This window comes from Taudactylus pleione, unplaced genomic scaffold (assembly GCF_031769625.1).
Source record: "Taudactylus pleione unplaced genomic scaffold, aTauple2 ptg000520l, whole genome shotgun sequence".
In the NCBI taxonomy this organism is placed as follows: Eukaryota; Metazoa; Chordata; class Amphibia; order Anura; family Myobatrachidae; genus Taudactylus; species Taudactylus pleione.
Window position 1 is genome coordinate 1,213,133 of NW_028284922.1, and position 16,739 is coordinate 1,229,871.

Genomic DNA, 16,739 nt, shown 5'->3' on the forward strand with positions numbered 1-16,739 from the left:
AATTAAGGTTATTGAGGTTAATAATAGCATAGGAGCAGAAAAACCTACAAATTCTGTGATTTTAGCTGTTTTTATGCTTTTTTCAAAAAAATACAGATCCAAAACACAAAACCCAGAACCCAAAACACGGAAGGGTGGTTTTGGCAAAACCAATCCAGATCCAAAACACGAAGAAAGATCCAGATCCAAAACCAAAACACAAAATACGAAAAGTGGCCGGTGCACACCCCTAATATGCATATGCCAGGTCACCTCCGGCTGACTGCTGCTGCCCCCGCTGATAATTGATCCAGTGCCCTCCCCCATTCCTACCCCTGCCGCCGCAATTGTAAGGTGACCCGGCATATGCATATGCTGGGTCACCTCCATACGGACTGCCCACTGCCCTCAAGCCCCATTCCTTCCCTGCCGCTGGCTTTAAGTAAATTGACCATCTCTATCAGGACTGCCCGCTGCCCCCATGTCCCCCATACCCAATTCATTCCCTGCTGCTATTAACGGTAACTCGGCATATGTCAGGTCACCTCTTCCATAATGTGCATGCGCTCTGCCCCTACCTATCTAACATATAGTAAAACTGATTAAAAAATGATCACTGTCTTTTTACACTGACTACAAATCCTCTTCCTTAATAAGGGTTTGATACTGAGTTGCAAGCAAATAAAAAAGAGCGAGTAATGGCAGCTGTGGGATGTGCAGAGATTTAGATGTGAGAAGGACGTGATCAAAGTTCAAACCATACTTACCGACTGGCCCGGAGAGCAGACACAGCAGGACACTTTGGGAGGCAGGGCTGGGTTCCAATATCATTAGGTCCCATCCCCATCATGGCAAACTGCCGCAAATCGCAGGAGGGCGTTAAGGGGGCAGGGCTAAATTATGCATTTTTGCATCATTTAGCCCAACCCCCTTGATGCGTTCCCTCGATTCCTGCCAATTATCTCCCCATCCTGCCCACTTCACTAGGGATGCGGGAGATCCAGATACTCTTCCGGGGTTTTGGGGGGCTCCCCGGAAATCCGGGAGCCTCCCGCAACTTCCGGGAGAGTTGGTAAGTATGGTCCAAACTCAAATCTAAACTGCAGTTTAAAGCCGGGTACACACTAGTCATTGGGGAGTGTGTACCCGCAATGTCACTGACGGCTGATATTGTCAGTGGGGGCCATGCTGCTGAATGCAGCATGGCTCCTGCTGTCGCATTGTCGCAACCGGCATCAGCAAGTGTGTACGCACTTGCCGATGCCGGCACACCCGCCGCACGACACATCGGATGGGTACACATTGTTAAGTGTGTACCCAGCATAGGAGTAAAGCTGTCCGGCATTTCTGGGCTACATGCAAAAACAGTCAGTAGTAACCCTGCATATAAATAATAAACTTATTTGCACCCCTTGTATTGCAACATGGTTTGTTCAGGTGCACAGTAATTTTTTTTGCTATGTTCCCATCTCAGAATCAGAACCTAAATGTTTAGCAGTGCTCCTCATAGTAACTGTAGGAAGAAACATTTTCTCATCATTTCTGCATGATAAAATCACAAAGAATCAACAATAATTATTTTTTTTCCTATCCGTGCTTTTCTGGTTAACACGTATGAATCTCTAATTTACCTACCTCCAGGTCTATTCTTTTACAAAAGTACATTCAAGTCTATCAACTCTTTTTAATATTGCAGCCCTTTTATAACATACCTCCCAAGATTTTGTTATAAAAAAAAAATTAAAAATCAGGACACATTTGACTAATGCTGGGTACACACTGACAGATATATTGCCCGTTCCATTGAACAGGCAATATATCAGTAGTGCATCGGCGAGTGTGACAGAGGATATGTCTGTGAACGACATCATTCACAGACTTATCGCATCTGCTCTGCAGCACAGCTGATGCCGATATATTTTGCAGATATATCGGCACATCTGGCTGTGTGTATCGGCGATTCACCGCCCGCCCGTACACTTGCTGCAGAGACCGCCTGTGACTGACATCTCAATTGGACGGGCAAATTGAAATGCCTGCCCAGATGTGATGTCAGCGCAGCCGCAGATACATCGAGGGGCAAATTGAGTATTGATTTACCAATCATCCTCCAAGTAGTCTGCAGATCCCTTGGTCAGCGGGTATGTCGCCCTGGTGTGTCGCCACCTTAAGCACCTATCTGCACAGGTTTTTCCGTTCAGTAATGGTAGGCTGACTCTGCTCGCATCTCCATAGACTGTACACAGAATCCACCTTCTGAGATGTAATGTGTAAAGGTACTGCCGGCCCGACTTCCGTGGCTGATTGAATTTTCCAAATAGGGTTATCCGAGAAAAAAAAAATAAATCAGTGCTACTGCGATAGGCCACTAATCTCAGAGGTGGTGTGACTGTGCATGCTGGGGGCATGTCCAAGTCAGAATGGGCATGACCATATCTCTGGGGCATGTCTAGTGTTCATGAAGTGCCAGGCCGATCCCAACTCTGCTCCGATGAAAACATCTTCAAATTGCTGCCCTCGCCATGGAGAGCAAAGAGACTATTGTGAGTGTCAAGATACTTCCCATATGTCACTACAAGCGGCAGGACACGCAGGACAGCTGGAGAGTACCCTCATATTGGAAACGTCATGATGAAATTGGGAGAGTTGGGAGCAGGAATCTTATAATGCCACTCTCACTATAACTCCAGATGTAGCCCTTGTTTGAACATGTGGAATGAAGGGCTGCGGTGGGAGTTGCAATGCCATCGTGTGCCCATTAACTGACTGAATTTCCCAGACTTTGGAAAATATTACCAATATTAAATAATGAAGGAAAACAAGAAGAGTTGTGCAAGTGCATGTGAATATTACTTTATAACTGACTCGCTTTGGGTCAAATTCAATTCCCTGCAATGGCCGCAAAGTGCCACCAGAATAGTCGGAATGCTGGCACATCACAGACATCAATATTGCCAATTTTCCCCTGCATCCCACAAAGCAACCATACTCTAGCAATGCGTGCAGCTGAACATTGCTGTGAAACAGAGGCAGAACTATGGGAGACAATGGAGGCGCCTGCCGCTAGGGTGCCAGCACTGAAGGGGCACCTCCTCCATCTCCCACAATATATTCACCCCACTTTGGGCTGTAAATATGTACCCGGAGTGTACCGTCACGGCGGCTCAATACATGGTACCTCTTGCCGGCACCTGAAAAGCCCCCATACCCATATACTAGTGGAGGGCTCTGTGTCAGACAATCAGCTGCCGCCTCCATCTATCTATAGCCGGTCCCTGCTCATCGGTGTCACTGCTCCTCAGCAGCTGCTTATGCCAGTGAGACACGTCTGGTGCCCCCCCTCACCCACAACTCACCATCCCACTCCTCCCTGTCAGCAGCCAATGTCACATATTCGAGGGGGAGGGGGTCACCAAATGATAACTTGCCTCCGGGCTTCTGGGATGAACTTACACCACTGCTGTGAAATATCAGTACATATTGCAACCCCCCTCCCTTCCAGTTATGACTCCCAGCGATCACTGTTTGTGTAGCGATGGTACCATTTTGGTATTACAAATTAGACCATATAAGGGGCAACATCAATGTCACATTTGCGCTACATCTCGAATAATGTATTTAATTTATAAAGAGCTTGTTCAGCCAATTCCTGAATCCTAACAATACATCATAATCTTATGTATTATTAATAGTAAATGGTAATTATGAATTATACATCCTGACTGTCAAGAGTAACACATTTGCTCTAATTGTACCCTTAGAACCTTTATATCCTCAATACCACGTTCCTAATGGCATTGCTGACAGTGTTGATACACATTAGAATGTTTTCCAGAGGTGACATTTGCAGAAATCAGCAGTTAACATTTAATATACCGCATTCCAGAATAATAATAAACCGCTGTATTTTATCTAGACTGGACCTCATTAATCAAAGAAAAATAATTTAGCATTTGGAAAATATATGTGTGTACTAAATGCATTCATCATGCAAGGTGCATAGATAGCAGGTCATTATAAAGCTTGCATTTTTTGTATTCTCAGCTATTGCATATAAAATACATACTTAAATTAAATGGATGTTGTGTATGGCTTTGCTTTAGTCTGTTGTAGAAAAAGTGACCATGTAGTTGCCAATGGCATAACAGACTGGCATTGGCGGGTAGTTTTAGATGAAGATGGGAGGAGACTGTATAACACATTTAGAACAAGGAATATTTCACACCATAGTGCAAATAGGCATTGGCGGGTGAGCACACCCAATATGCCTGTGAACAACGTCGTTCACAGACATATCAGGTTGGCCCTGCAGCACAACCGATTCCAATATATCATGCATATATATTGGTGCGACCTGAACTCTCTGAGGTGCTGGGCTGCCCCCAGGCTCCCTCTACACTATGAATAGATGCTGTGCGCATACATAAGGCATCTGTTCTCCTACTGCTCATCCGCTGCTCTGCTATGCAGAGCAGTGGTGTGTGTTCCCCCCCACAGCCAGCCATCGGATGGGCATCGGATAGTTGCATCCGATGGCTGGCAACCATCGAATTCCCTGTATTCAATGGAAAAAGTACTTTCATAGAATCGGAAACATCGATGGTTGCTAAACATTGACTTTTGATTTCCATCACTACTGCATGTACAGTTAGGACCTATTATGTGTTAGTATATCTCAATTAGTGTTTGCTGATGGCAGATATTGTTCATTTTCACTATTTTAAAGCGTTCTTCTGTGAGACTCCACAGGAATCTAATAATGTGTTCACTCCAGTATAAATTTGTCATGTCACATTCAACAACTTTGTGTCTGTAGTGATTGGAAACAAACCCTAACCCTCATTTACCTTAATCTAGCCCTTGAGAGGTTCATTTGTTTCTGATAGTGTATCATTATGTGTTAGAAAATTGTACAGTATGTGAATTAGTGATCTGTGTCGTTGTATTATGGTAGTTACATGTAAATATCTTGCAATGAGGTTCAGGGGGAGATTTATCAAAGCTGTCCACTCCTACCGCCACTCCCTTCAGCAGCGCGGCGATGCGTGCCGTGTCCAAAACAAACTTTATTGACCATAGGGGCTGGCCCTATGGTCAATAAAGTTTGTTTTGGACATGACGCGCGTGACGTCATGATGTCATGCCGTGCAGCTGGAGGGAGTGGCGGTAGGAGCGGGCGGGCCCCGACAGTGTGAAGTGGTGACAGGGGCTGGACATAGAGGAAGGTGAAGGGGGCAGAAGAAGATGAAGGAGAAGGCTGAGCCACAGGAAGGTTATGGGGACTGTGGCAGAAGGTGACAGGGGCTGGACATAGAGATAGGTGAAGGGGCAGAAGAAGATGAAGGAGAAGGCTGAGCCACAGGAAAGTGATTGGGACTGGGGCAGAAGGTGACAGAGGCTGGAAGCAGAGGAAGGGGAAAGGGGCAGTGGAAGATGAGGGAGGCTGGGCTAGAGGAAGGTGATGGGGACTGGGGTAGAAGGTGACAGGGGCTGGAAGCAGAGGAAGGTAATGGTGTCTGGTGACAGAGGAAGGTGATGGTGCCTGGTGACAGAGGAAGGTGAAGAAGGCTGGGGGCAGAGGAAGATGAGGGAGGCTGGAGGCAGAGGAAGGTGATGGGGGCAGAAGGTGACAGGGGCTGGAAGAAGAGGAAGGTGATGGTGCCTGGTGACAGAGGAAGGTGAAGGAGGTTGGGGGCAGAGGAAGGTGATGAGGCTGGGGCAGAAGGTGACAGGGGCTGGATGCAGAGGAAGGTGAAGGGGGCAGAAGAAGATGAAAGAGACTGGGGGAGAGGAAGGTGATGGGGCAGAAGGTGACGGGCTGGAAACAGAGGAAGGTGATGGTGCCTGGGGACGGAGGAAGGTGAAGGGGGCAGAGGAAAATGAAGGGGGTTGGGGCAGAAGGTGACAGGGGCTGGACGCAGAGGAAGGTGATGGTACCTGGGGATGGAGGAAGGTGAAGGGGGCCTGGGGACAGAAGGTGATAGGGGCTTGGGACTGAGGATGGGGATGGTGAAAGGTTACATTGGGCTTCTGGGCTGAGGATGGTGATGAGAGGCTGAATTTGAGGAAGGTGATGAGGGGCTGAGGACTGAGGATGGCTGGCTGCAGACACCATCCCTCCTACCTCTGAGGCATCCACAGCACTGTCATCAAGAAGACCTTGCAAGAGACGGAAGACAAGAACTACAGCCTGCATCATCAGTGACAGAGGGACAGTGTGGTAAGTCATAGTGTATTTTACTTTATTTAAAGGCTGGCATATCTATCAGTTAATATACTGTATATATATATAATCCTAACCATAATCTAACCCAAATCGCAGCCTAACCCTAGTCGCAGCTTAACTCTAACCTCAGCCTTACCCTTTCCCTAATCGCAGTCTAACCATAGTCACAGCCTAACCCTAACATTAATCTAACCAAAATCGCAGCCTAACCCTAGTCGCAGCCTAACCCTAACGTCAGCCTTACCCTTTCCCTAATTCCAGTGTAATCCTAGTCACAGCCTAACACTAACCATAATCTAACCAAAATCGCAGCCTTACCCTAGTCGCAGCCTAACCCTAACCATAATCTAACCAAAATCGCAGCCTAACCCTAGTCGCAGCCTAACCCTAACCTCAGCCTAACTCTTTCCCTAATTCCAGTGTAATCCTAGTCACAGCCTAACCCTAACCATAATCTAACTCAAAATCGCAGCCTGAATCTAGTTGCAGCCTAACCCTAATCTAACCCAAATAAGTTTCTGGCGCCCCTCCCCTGATGGCATTATGATAAAATAAACGTTTCTAGGCAATTTTGTTCCCAATACGAACAGTTAAAAATCGTCCCCCACTCCCCTTGGTCACAGGAAAGTAAGAATAGATCCCTCTGCTGCACAAGCTGCCGCGTAAACGGCAGCATGTGAACACATTCGGGTGCTATACGCCATTTCAGGGTGTCGTACAGTAAGATGACCGCCAAGTTCCGAAAAAATGCTTTTTCGGAACTTGATGAATTACATAAATTCTATGTCCCCAACCTAAAGTATGGGGACTGTGGAAACTGTCGGGGCAGACTTGTAACCAGGAGATATCAGTGATATCTCCTACGTTACACAGTTGATGAATGGCCCTTTCTACAAAAGTAGGTGAAACTGTTAATTTTCACTTACTTTTGTAGGAATGAAGGGATGATGAATAGACCCCAGTGTGTGGTTTGTGTATCTGTGTCAGTACAGAGTAATACTGCTTGTGGTGTGGCTTTCCTATCAGTGCAGTGTATGAGCTAGCAGTTAATTACCATGGAGGCAGGTGTGCTGTGCAGATGCTGTCTGGTAGGAAAAGCCATTAGGGAATGTTCTGTCTTTGCAAACAAAATGCATTTGTATCATTACCTACCTACAGTCAAAGCCGGATTAAGACCTTATGGGGTCCTAGGAAATATACCGGTCTGGGGCCCCCCTGACCGTTATCTTGACAGATTACAATTACTTACCATTTATGTGCCTCCTAAATATTTATTTTTATTTTACTACTTGTACTTAACACTATGAGATATATAAATAAATATATATATATATATATATATATATTATTTCAATGTAATAATAATGTTTGAAATATAAGTGAATACAATCACAAACATATAAAAAAAATTTAAAATCTGCTTACATAATTCCTTTGGCGTTTGTATGGTGGTCGCTCTACAATTTTTCTGATCCTCATTCCAGTCCTCAAAAATGGCTCCAAGTCCTGTCTGCTTGCTCCTGCTCTCAACCTCAATCAATATATCAATCATGTCAGGCTTTGCAACAGGATTAGAAGAGCATGCATTGGTCTCCTCAATCAGGTCTCAGCATACGCTCTCCTAGAGCTCAGGCTCATGTGATGAGGTAGATAGGGATTGAAATCATCCACACACCAGTGATTGGTGACAGCCCTGCCACCTAAACCCCTGATGTCATGCCTAGGGAGCTGGGCCGTTGGCTCCAAGTAAAGCAGTGCTCGGAGCTCCACAGTTTGCAAGTGCCTGTCCGGAGAATCCCTTGAATGTTCCATGCAGCTCTGCAGCAGCACTACTGGCTACAGGGTGCCATTCCAGGTACCCTGCAAACCACATGCAGATGTCATGGAGCAGCAACGGTGCAGACCCCAGGGCCCTGACCCCTGTGCGACAGCACCTTTTGCACACCCCTGGTTACAGCCCTGAGAAAGAGGTTCAGACTAAAATGGCAAAAGAGGTTTCAGACTAGGATAACACAGGTTCAGGAACCTCTTTCTCCCCCTCTCTAGTGCTCTAGTTGGTTTCTCCTGTGCACTCAGGATTGGTTGGAGAGGGCCCCTCCTCTATGGTATCCGGCAACTACTCTGCAAGTATAGCCACTGGTACTGCCATCAACCCGGCAGCTGCCAGCCCGGCGACAAAATTTAGGTTTCTGCAAACAATTCTCCTCCACCCTACTGGCAGGGGGTGGGCTACTAGTCATTTATTGCATTAACCAGGGCCATTTCCATGAGTAGCTGCGCCCTGTGCAGACAGGGACTCTTACACCCCTTAACCCCGTGCATCTGAAAAGGGGCTGTGACCTAATTACCATAGACCGCACCACCAAAATGCCGATAATTGGGGGCGTGCCCGTATGGCACGCCTCCCATTTAATGTCAGGCTCGGGGTGGTTGGGAGGGGTGCGCCCTCTATGGGGTGGATCCCCTGTTTGACCGCACTGGTCGAATGTGCCTCGAGCCAGCCCTGGCATTAACCATTATGTCGGGGGCAGGTGCGAGCCCTTACTGCTTTGTAGGTAATCCAGCTCTGCCTAGACTAAGTCTACTGAGTGGTTTTAGCCCACTTTTGTTCATTTATTTCATATATATAAACTAGCGACCCGCCCCGGCTTCGCACTGGAGCAATTTCATCTTGCCAAAGCCCCCTGCATCTCATAGCAACTTACGTCATGTCTCCACAGTCCCCTGCATCTCACCACAACTCCCTGCTTCTCACTCCAGCCCCCTGCATCTCACCAGTTGCACCACAACCCTCATTGCTGCTGCCCTGCAGCTGGCTGGGGTCTGGCCACTGGGATGTGCTGGGAAGGGCAGGAGGATCATGGATGAGAGATTTCTATTGCAGCTATCGTAAGCATTATCAGCAGCATGTCCCCGGGGCTGCGGCACCTGTGCATATTTCTGCAGCCTCCATATGCACCCCTTCCCAGCTGCCAAACATGGCGATGAGCAATGTCCTCTTTGCACAATGTACCCTGTATTTCCTGGGCTTCCTATTGAGCTTCCTCACCATGTGCCTCTGTCCAAGAACAGCACTGACTTCCATGGGAGGTGCCTCCTGTTCACCGATGGCGTGTGGCTGAGCGGGAACATCACGCTTGGGGAGGGAGCACTGCACAGTGGAGGAGTGGTGGCTGGAGTCCACCTGCAGGTTCAGCGTAAGGATGGACATCAGAATCTGATGGTTTCTAACCATCAATGTTTTTGTTCCGATAGTAGTGTTTTTACCATTTGATGGCGGCAGTCCAATGTTTGCCACCATTGAATGGAAATCATTTGATGGTGTTCCAATGGTTTTAAAAAAAAATCCTGATAGCTATACCTCCCTTGGCTCCTTCCTGGCTACTGTGTCTTCAAAAGGGCATCTTCATGGGTTCGTTGGAGGCTGTCTCTCACTCTCTGTCTGTTGTAGACGTGACCTTGTTCAGATCCTGACTCCCTTCCTTCTACACTGCTGCTAAGCAACAGGGGCCCTGATTCAGAGCCGGACGCTCTGACAGAGCGCTCACTCTGAATCAGGGCCGTTCCTCCTCCTTTTTGGAGCGGCCTCCTGGCCGCTCGCATAGCTGTGGGTGACCACCCACAGCTATAACGAGCAGCCAAAATGATGGTCGTGATGGTCAAGACCATCGCGACCATTGGGCTTGCGACGAGACCCTGCGGTAGGGTCTCGTTGCTGCAAGCCCTGGAGTGCTTTTGGCTCTCACTAGTGATGTCAGTGGGGCTGGCCCCAGACGGTAGGCGTTCCCATGGGAACGCCTCCGTCTGGGCAACCACGCCCCCGGCACACCCACCAAAGGGGGTGTGTTGTCAATCACCATCGACAGCATGCCCCCTTTGGAGCGAGACCCATAACGACGGCTTGGCCATCGTTATTCGGGTCTCGCTCATGCGCACGATGACGCCGCCTCCATCGTGCACATGCACACTTGGGCAACATCGACCCGCTTGCAAGCGCTCAGCGCTCGCGAGCGGGTCTGAATCAGGTCCAGGGCTCATTGCTATCTCAGATTGGCTCTCACTGTCTCTTGATGTTTCAGCACCTTGGCCAGCTCCTATACAGCAGCTTGGTGCAATATTTTTTTTCTGAGACTGCTATACTAATATCGTCACTGCTCAGCTCCCTTTTGTCACAGATGAATGGTTCATACACCTAAACCTTCCTCAACCAATGCTGCATAGAATAGTGTAAACCCCATCAAAATCTGTCCAGTGATTCAAGAGATTAGTCTGAATGAACAAGCAGACATCTAACCCAGAGACCTTATTTTATATACTGTATATTATAGCTGAAGTACCCGGCGATGCCTGGGTTTAAATCTTCAAGTTATTATGTTAGGCATCCCAGACCAATTGCCACCCCTCTGTGAAGTTTTCATACAAATCCATCCATTGAAAGGCACAGAACAGGCTCCTCTGGTCAAAGTTCTGCCCAGTGTAACCAATGCGAGGTCTGACCGGGACCTCAACCCCCTACTATGTCTTACGGCATCCAAGGTTACCACTCTATGAAGTTTTCATACAAATGTATCCAGTGGAAGGCCCAAAACAGGCTCCTCAGGTCAAAGTTCTGACCAGTGGACACCAACGGGAAGTCTGGCCGGGACCCTAACCCCCCTAAAACCTGGCCAGGATCAAACTGGACCAACTCACATTGGTTTCATACAAATTGGTGCAGGGGTGTCCAAATGCATAACCGGACAGACAAACAAACAGGCCAATTAATTTTATATATAAGATACTAGCTTACACAGGTTTAAATCTTCAAGTTATTAAGTTTTATTATTTGATGTCGTCCAAATACGTCCATTGGAAGGCCCAGAACAGTCTCCATGGGCTAAAGTACTGCCCAGCACACTCCGCCGTGAGATCCGACCAGAAGCCCAGCCACTCAATTAGGCATTCCAGACCAATTGCCACCCCTCTGTGAAGTTTAATTCAAATAAATCCAGTGGAAGGCTCAAAACAGGCTCCCCTCCCTGTAGACACTGAACCCCCTAAAACCTGGCCAGGTTCCAACTGGACCATCTCGCATTGGTTTCATCCCAATCGCAGCAGGGATGTATTTTTAACTTGTTAAGTTTTTTTAATCATGTAGTTTTCATTTAAAATTTTCTACATGTTATAAACTTAACAGAAAGAAAATACAGATAAAATTACAAAAAACACAAAAAGCACATCATTAAGTAACAAATAATACGGTCAAAGGGATATCAGTAAAAAGCTGAGCCCAAAATCACAGATGCAGCACATAAACAACTTGCGGATGAAGGTAAAATGGGCAATTTAAATTTAGGAAGGGCCTGTATCATTGACCAGTGCCCGCCACTTACGTATATCAGGAGGGTCTTGAGCGTACCAGGATCGGGCAAGTGGAGAGAGACACAGAACCAACCAGTCAGCTCCTAACTGTCATATTTCAAACACAGCCTGTAAAATGGCAACTATAAGCTTATTGGTTGGTACTTTTTCTCTGTCCACTTTATCTCTCTCCAAGGCATCTTCACCTAAGTATGAAATGTCTGCTGAGATGTCTCTAAAGCCGCATACACACTAGACGATATGCTCCATGAGCGATATCGCTGAACGATTTCCCTTGAACAATCCCGGTGTCCTGGACGAACGATATCGGGCGTACACACTAAACAATTTCACAAACGATGAACGATAAATGATATATCGCTCATCCTCAACGATTTTCAAATAGGCGGTGAATTCAAATACTGGGCTGGTTTTTCTTGGAGGGGTGTACTGTACACTGGCCTGAAGTTTCTAGAGGGGTGGGCGGGGCTTTCACGAGGGGATAAATAGGTGGCGGCCATTTTAAGTCTTTGCATGCTCTGTGGCTAGTTTGGTTTATACCTGCTGAACGCTGTTGCATTGCTAATTTGCTCTGGTTTGTTTTTGGCTTGCCTTTAAACAAACTGTGCCTATTTTCTCTCGTTATGGATCCCTTTCACTATCGTGTGCTAACAGCATATGCTGGAGTTGTGCTTTTAACAGAGGGCATATGTATGAAGCTCTGGGAAGCGATAGAGTGGAGAGTGATAAATGACCAACCAATCTGCTCCCAGCTGTAATTTTTCAAACACAGTCTGTAATATGACAGTTAGGAGCTGAGTGGCTGTTCGTTTATCACTCTGCATTTTATCACTTTCCAGAGATTCATACATCTGCCCCAGGGAGAGGCCTGTGAAGCTAAGAAGTGGTCGCTCATGCTGGACCAGTGGTGGACCTAGACTTTTCATTAAGGCGGGGGCGGTTTAATGATAATAACCCTGACTCCTCCTCTCTTCTATCCTGGCACCACCCCTTTTTGGTCCCAACTCCTCCCTTTGGTGACTCCTACTGTGCCTCACACACAGCCAGACGTCAACCCCTCCACACTGTGTGTGTGTATATATATATATATATTTTTATATATATATATATATAGGGGTGAGCGGGTTCGGTTCTACTCGGTTCCGTTCGGTTTTAAAAACCGAATCTTCTTGGCTATCCAAAACCCATGACAGCTGATAGCCAATAAGATTCGGTTTTTAAATCCGAACGGAACCGAGTAGAACCGAACCCGCTCATATATAATATATATATATACACACACACACTCACACACATTTGCTGTTATAGTATAGTACATTCATATTTTACATAGTGCACACATATATATATATATTGTGATGTTGTGGGGTAATTAGCTCGGTAGATTACGGTCAGTGAAAACCAGTAAACAGAAATAGAAATCATAAACAACCTAGCCCTCTCTATAGAAGCAGCTAATCTGTGAGATTGGTGGTCCTTCCTGCCACATGCAGGACTAGACTCTGGCCTCCTGGCCTGGTATAGCTTTCTTAGCTTGCTGGCTGCCACCTCTCACAAGGACAGTGTCAGAGGTATAGGGATCTCCCTGATCCTTGCAGGTATGATCCTGACCACCTGGTCTGCTTCTCTCACACTGCAGCCCCACCTGGACTGTCTGACTGTGTCCACCAGCAGCCTCACCTGGGCTCTGGTCCTATGGCAGCCATTACACATCTTCCCACAATGCTTTTGTACTCTGTGTGTACTCTCTCCTGCCACACACAGAATCTGCTGCTCACCAGCACCATCTCTGGTGATACTGCCACATATCCCCCTCCCCAGCTTGAATTTGAAACCCCTGGGTTCAGCTACATGGGACGAGGCATTCACATTGTGAAGTCCCTCTTCATTATTCTCAGAACCATCCACCAGATCCAAGATCATCCAGACTCTGTTAATTTCTGGAGGCCACATCCTCCAAGTTCCGGAGATAATTTTTCTCCTTACTTTTTTCCTCACTTTATGGTACCAATGGTGGTACTTGCTTTCTTTATGCAGTACTTGAGGCTCACCCTTGGGTACCGCAACAGGCATTGAGAACTTGAAGTAACTTTTTCCAAAGCGACACACTTCCTCTTTACTTTTGCCACTTAAACCTATTAAAGGCACAACTTTTGGACAACTTCTACTTGTCACATCTTTAACCTTCAGCCTTAAAGCCCTGTTTTGGCTACTGGCATACTTCCTGATGTCCCCTTGAAAGAAGAGGAGCTAACAGTATCCGGAGAGTCATCATCATCATCACAACTTCTGGACCTTGGCTTTATGTCAACCGACCATGTACTGGCACTGCCACACTCAGATTCCAGACTCCCAAGTCCACATAAGATACTTGAGTATTTACTCCATTGATCCACAGAATTTATCTCACGGCTTTGATGGCTGTCTGGCACTTCCTTACGGCGTAGTTCTCTTGGACTTTCTTGTGCTCCCGCTTTTTGAGCCTTGAAAATATGATGAACAATTTCAACATGTTCCACCAGCACAGGTTGAAGTTCACTCTCCAGAGAGGTCTTTATTTTCAAATACTGTGTAGCTGGACTACTTGCTTCAAGCTTTATCATGTAATGCAGTTGGACTCCACTGTATGCCCCCCAGGTTATTCGCTTACTGGCCTTATGGTATATACTGCTGGACTCCACTGCATTCCCCCCAAGTGTTATTCGCTTACTGGCCTTATGCTAAATGCTGTTGGACTCCACTGTCTGCCCCCCATGTGTAATTTGCCTACTGCCCTTATGGTATATGCTGCTGGACTCCACTGTATGCCCCCCAAGTGTTATTCGCTTTTTTTACTTTTCTTATGCTATATGATGTTGGACAGATATGTTTTTAAAACTGTATTTTATTTTTTACATTTATGTTTTTAATTCTAGTTTCCTTTGACAATTGAGGATTGGCAATTAATTGCACAGGACTTTGAGTCAAGGTGGAATGTCCCAAATTGTGGTCGGGCAATAGTTGGGAAACATGTCCGCATAACAGCACCTGCAACACTGGTTCTATGTATTTTAACTATAAAGGTTTTTTAGTATAGTTTTGATGGCCATTGTTATTGTGAACAATGAGTTTATTTATGTTGATGTGGGGAAAATTGGCTGGGCATCAGATGGTGGGTCCTTCAAGGACACGGTATTTTATGAGAGGATTATGTCCAATAGCCTACATTTACCTCCTGCCTCCAAATGTAAAAATAATCTCAGTTTTGTATTTGTAGCAGATGAGGCATTTGCTTTGCATGAACATTTAATGAAGCCCTATGCTCAAAGGGGTTTGACGAAAGAAAAGTGGATTTTCAATTATTAGTCTATCAAGGGCAAGGCGCACTGAGGAGAATGCCTTTGGCATCATGAGTAGTGGGTTTTGTATTTTCAATACACCAATTAATGTACATGTTGACAAAATTGAGTGGGTGGTTTTGGCCTGCTGTGCCCTCCATAATTTGCTTCGGCGGAAATCCACTCACCTACGGCCACTATCTACATCCCTAGCAGATCCTACTGATGGCATAGACGAAAGTGAGATGTGGACATCTGTGTCGAGAACACGGTTTCCCATGACAGCCTCAATCCGAGCAAAACAGGTCAGGGAGGACTACCCGGCCTACTTTAATGCAGAAGGGGCGGTGTCTTCGCAGGAAGACTGCATTAGCTAATGTCTTTTGCTAACTCTGCACCTTGTAATATGAATAAAAACACTTGCTTCATAAATTATTTTGTGTTTCAAGTTTTTTATGAATATTATTTACATTTTGAAAATAACGTTTATAAACATAAATAAAGTCAATAAATTTAAATGTTTCTGAATGTCAATATAATAATGTTTGAGTTCTTCAAAATGCCAACACAGATATTACATAGGAGATCAGGAAACCGGCGTCGGCATCCTAAACCCCGGAATCCGTAACGTAAGCCCAAATACCACAATGTTACCTTCTGCACAGATGGGGTTTAGCTTTAGGTGCCCACTGGGAACGATAAAGGTTTGGCACACGCAAAGGAGGGTGAGTGTTTGACACCGATAAGGAGGTTCAGGGTAAGGGATAGAGAGGGCTAGGATCAGGCTGCTTACCTTTTCTTGTGGGTAAACTCATTGTTTGTGCATCTGGTGTAAGTTTTCAAACCGGCCGCTAATCAGCCTCAGTGACTTTATATGTGGACAATAATATTTTCTTTACAAACTGTGTATATCTTACCCATAACCACCCCCCCCCCATTCCCCCCTTATCTCAACAGTCAATGCACCATTCTAAATTGGTATTATAATGCAAATAATGACGCAACACATTATCATTGAAACTTTGATAAAAATATTAAGTTATTTTACAAACTTTTCTGGACAGGATTCATCATCTTATACCAGACCAATGAGAGCCTCTAGAGCAAGGACTACTCTAAGAAATGCAAAGAATCAGGCACTTAAACAATTGGTCATGTACAGTAGAGGCCAAATTAGTGATGCCAACAAAACCCAGGTAAAGACAAAGATCCAACATTTTTAGAACTGGATTCATGATAAGAGCACAAGAAATATAAATATATCTATATATATAAGAACTATATAAATATATAGTTCATCAGCCATTGTCATGGCACTTTGACCAAACTCTTGGTCATCGTGGAACAAAAGCCAAAGAAAAAGTGACCAAATTTTACAACACTTAGCAAAACGAGTAAAAAAAAATCACAAATTTAAAAAATCTTCATCACCATGCTGCGTGCACACCACTCTTGGAGGTGCTGGGAAAAGGGAGGTGGCGGCGTGGGGCTACGCGACGCATGATAGGTGTGGGGATGTGACGGAGGAGGAATTGGCATTGGGAGATACGCCAGTTGGTGATATGGGACAGGGAAATTGACTGAGGCCGATGGGGTGGGCTGCGTCCTAGGATATAACCCAACTTTACTATCTTTATTTCATTGTTCTTGAAGAGCTAGTACCATAGAGTTATTTACTAACCGCTTGAAATGCACGACCTGGTTTGGCGGCATGGTGTGCATTTCGTTGGCGAAGTACATACCAAAAACAGAGTTTGCGTCCGATGGCTTCTGAAGAACCTCCTCTGCATGTTGTAAAAATTGATCACTTCTAGACAGTCCAGAAGTGGGAGTCATGAAGGCCGCCTTCCGCTTCT

At 45.9% G+C, this 16,739-nt stretch overlaps 1 protein-coding gene across 2 annotated transcripts in view; it reads left to right on the forward strand.

Annotated features, from left to right (window-relative positions):
- The window catches only part of LGI2 (leucine rich repeat LGI family member 2), a 121,376-nt gene that overhangs the window by 38,081 nt on the left and 66,556 nt on the right, over nt 1-16,739 (forward strand). The window lies entirely within an intron of this gene.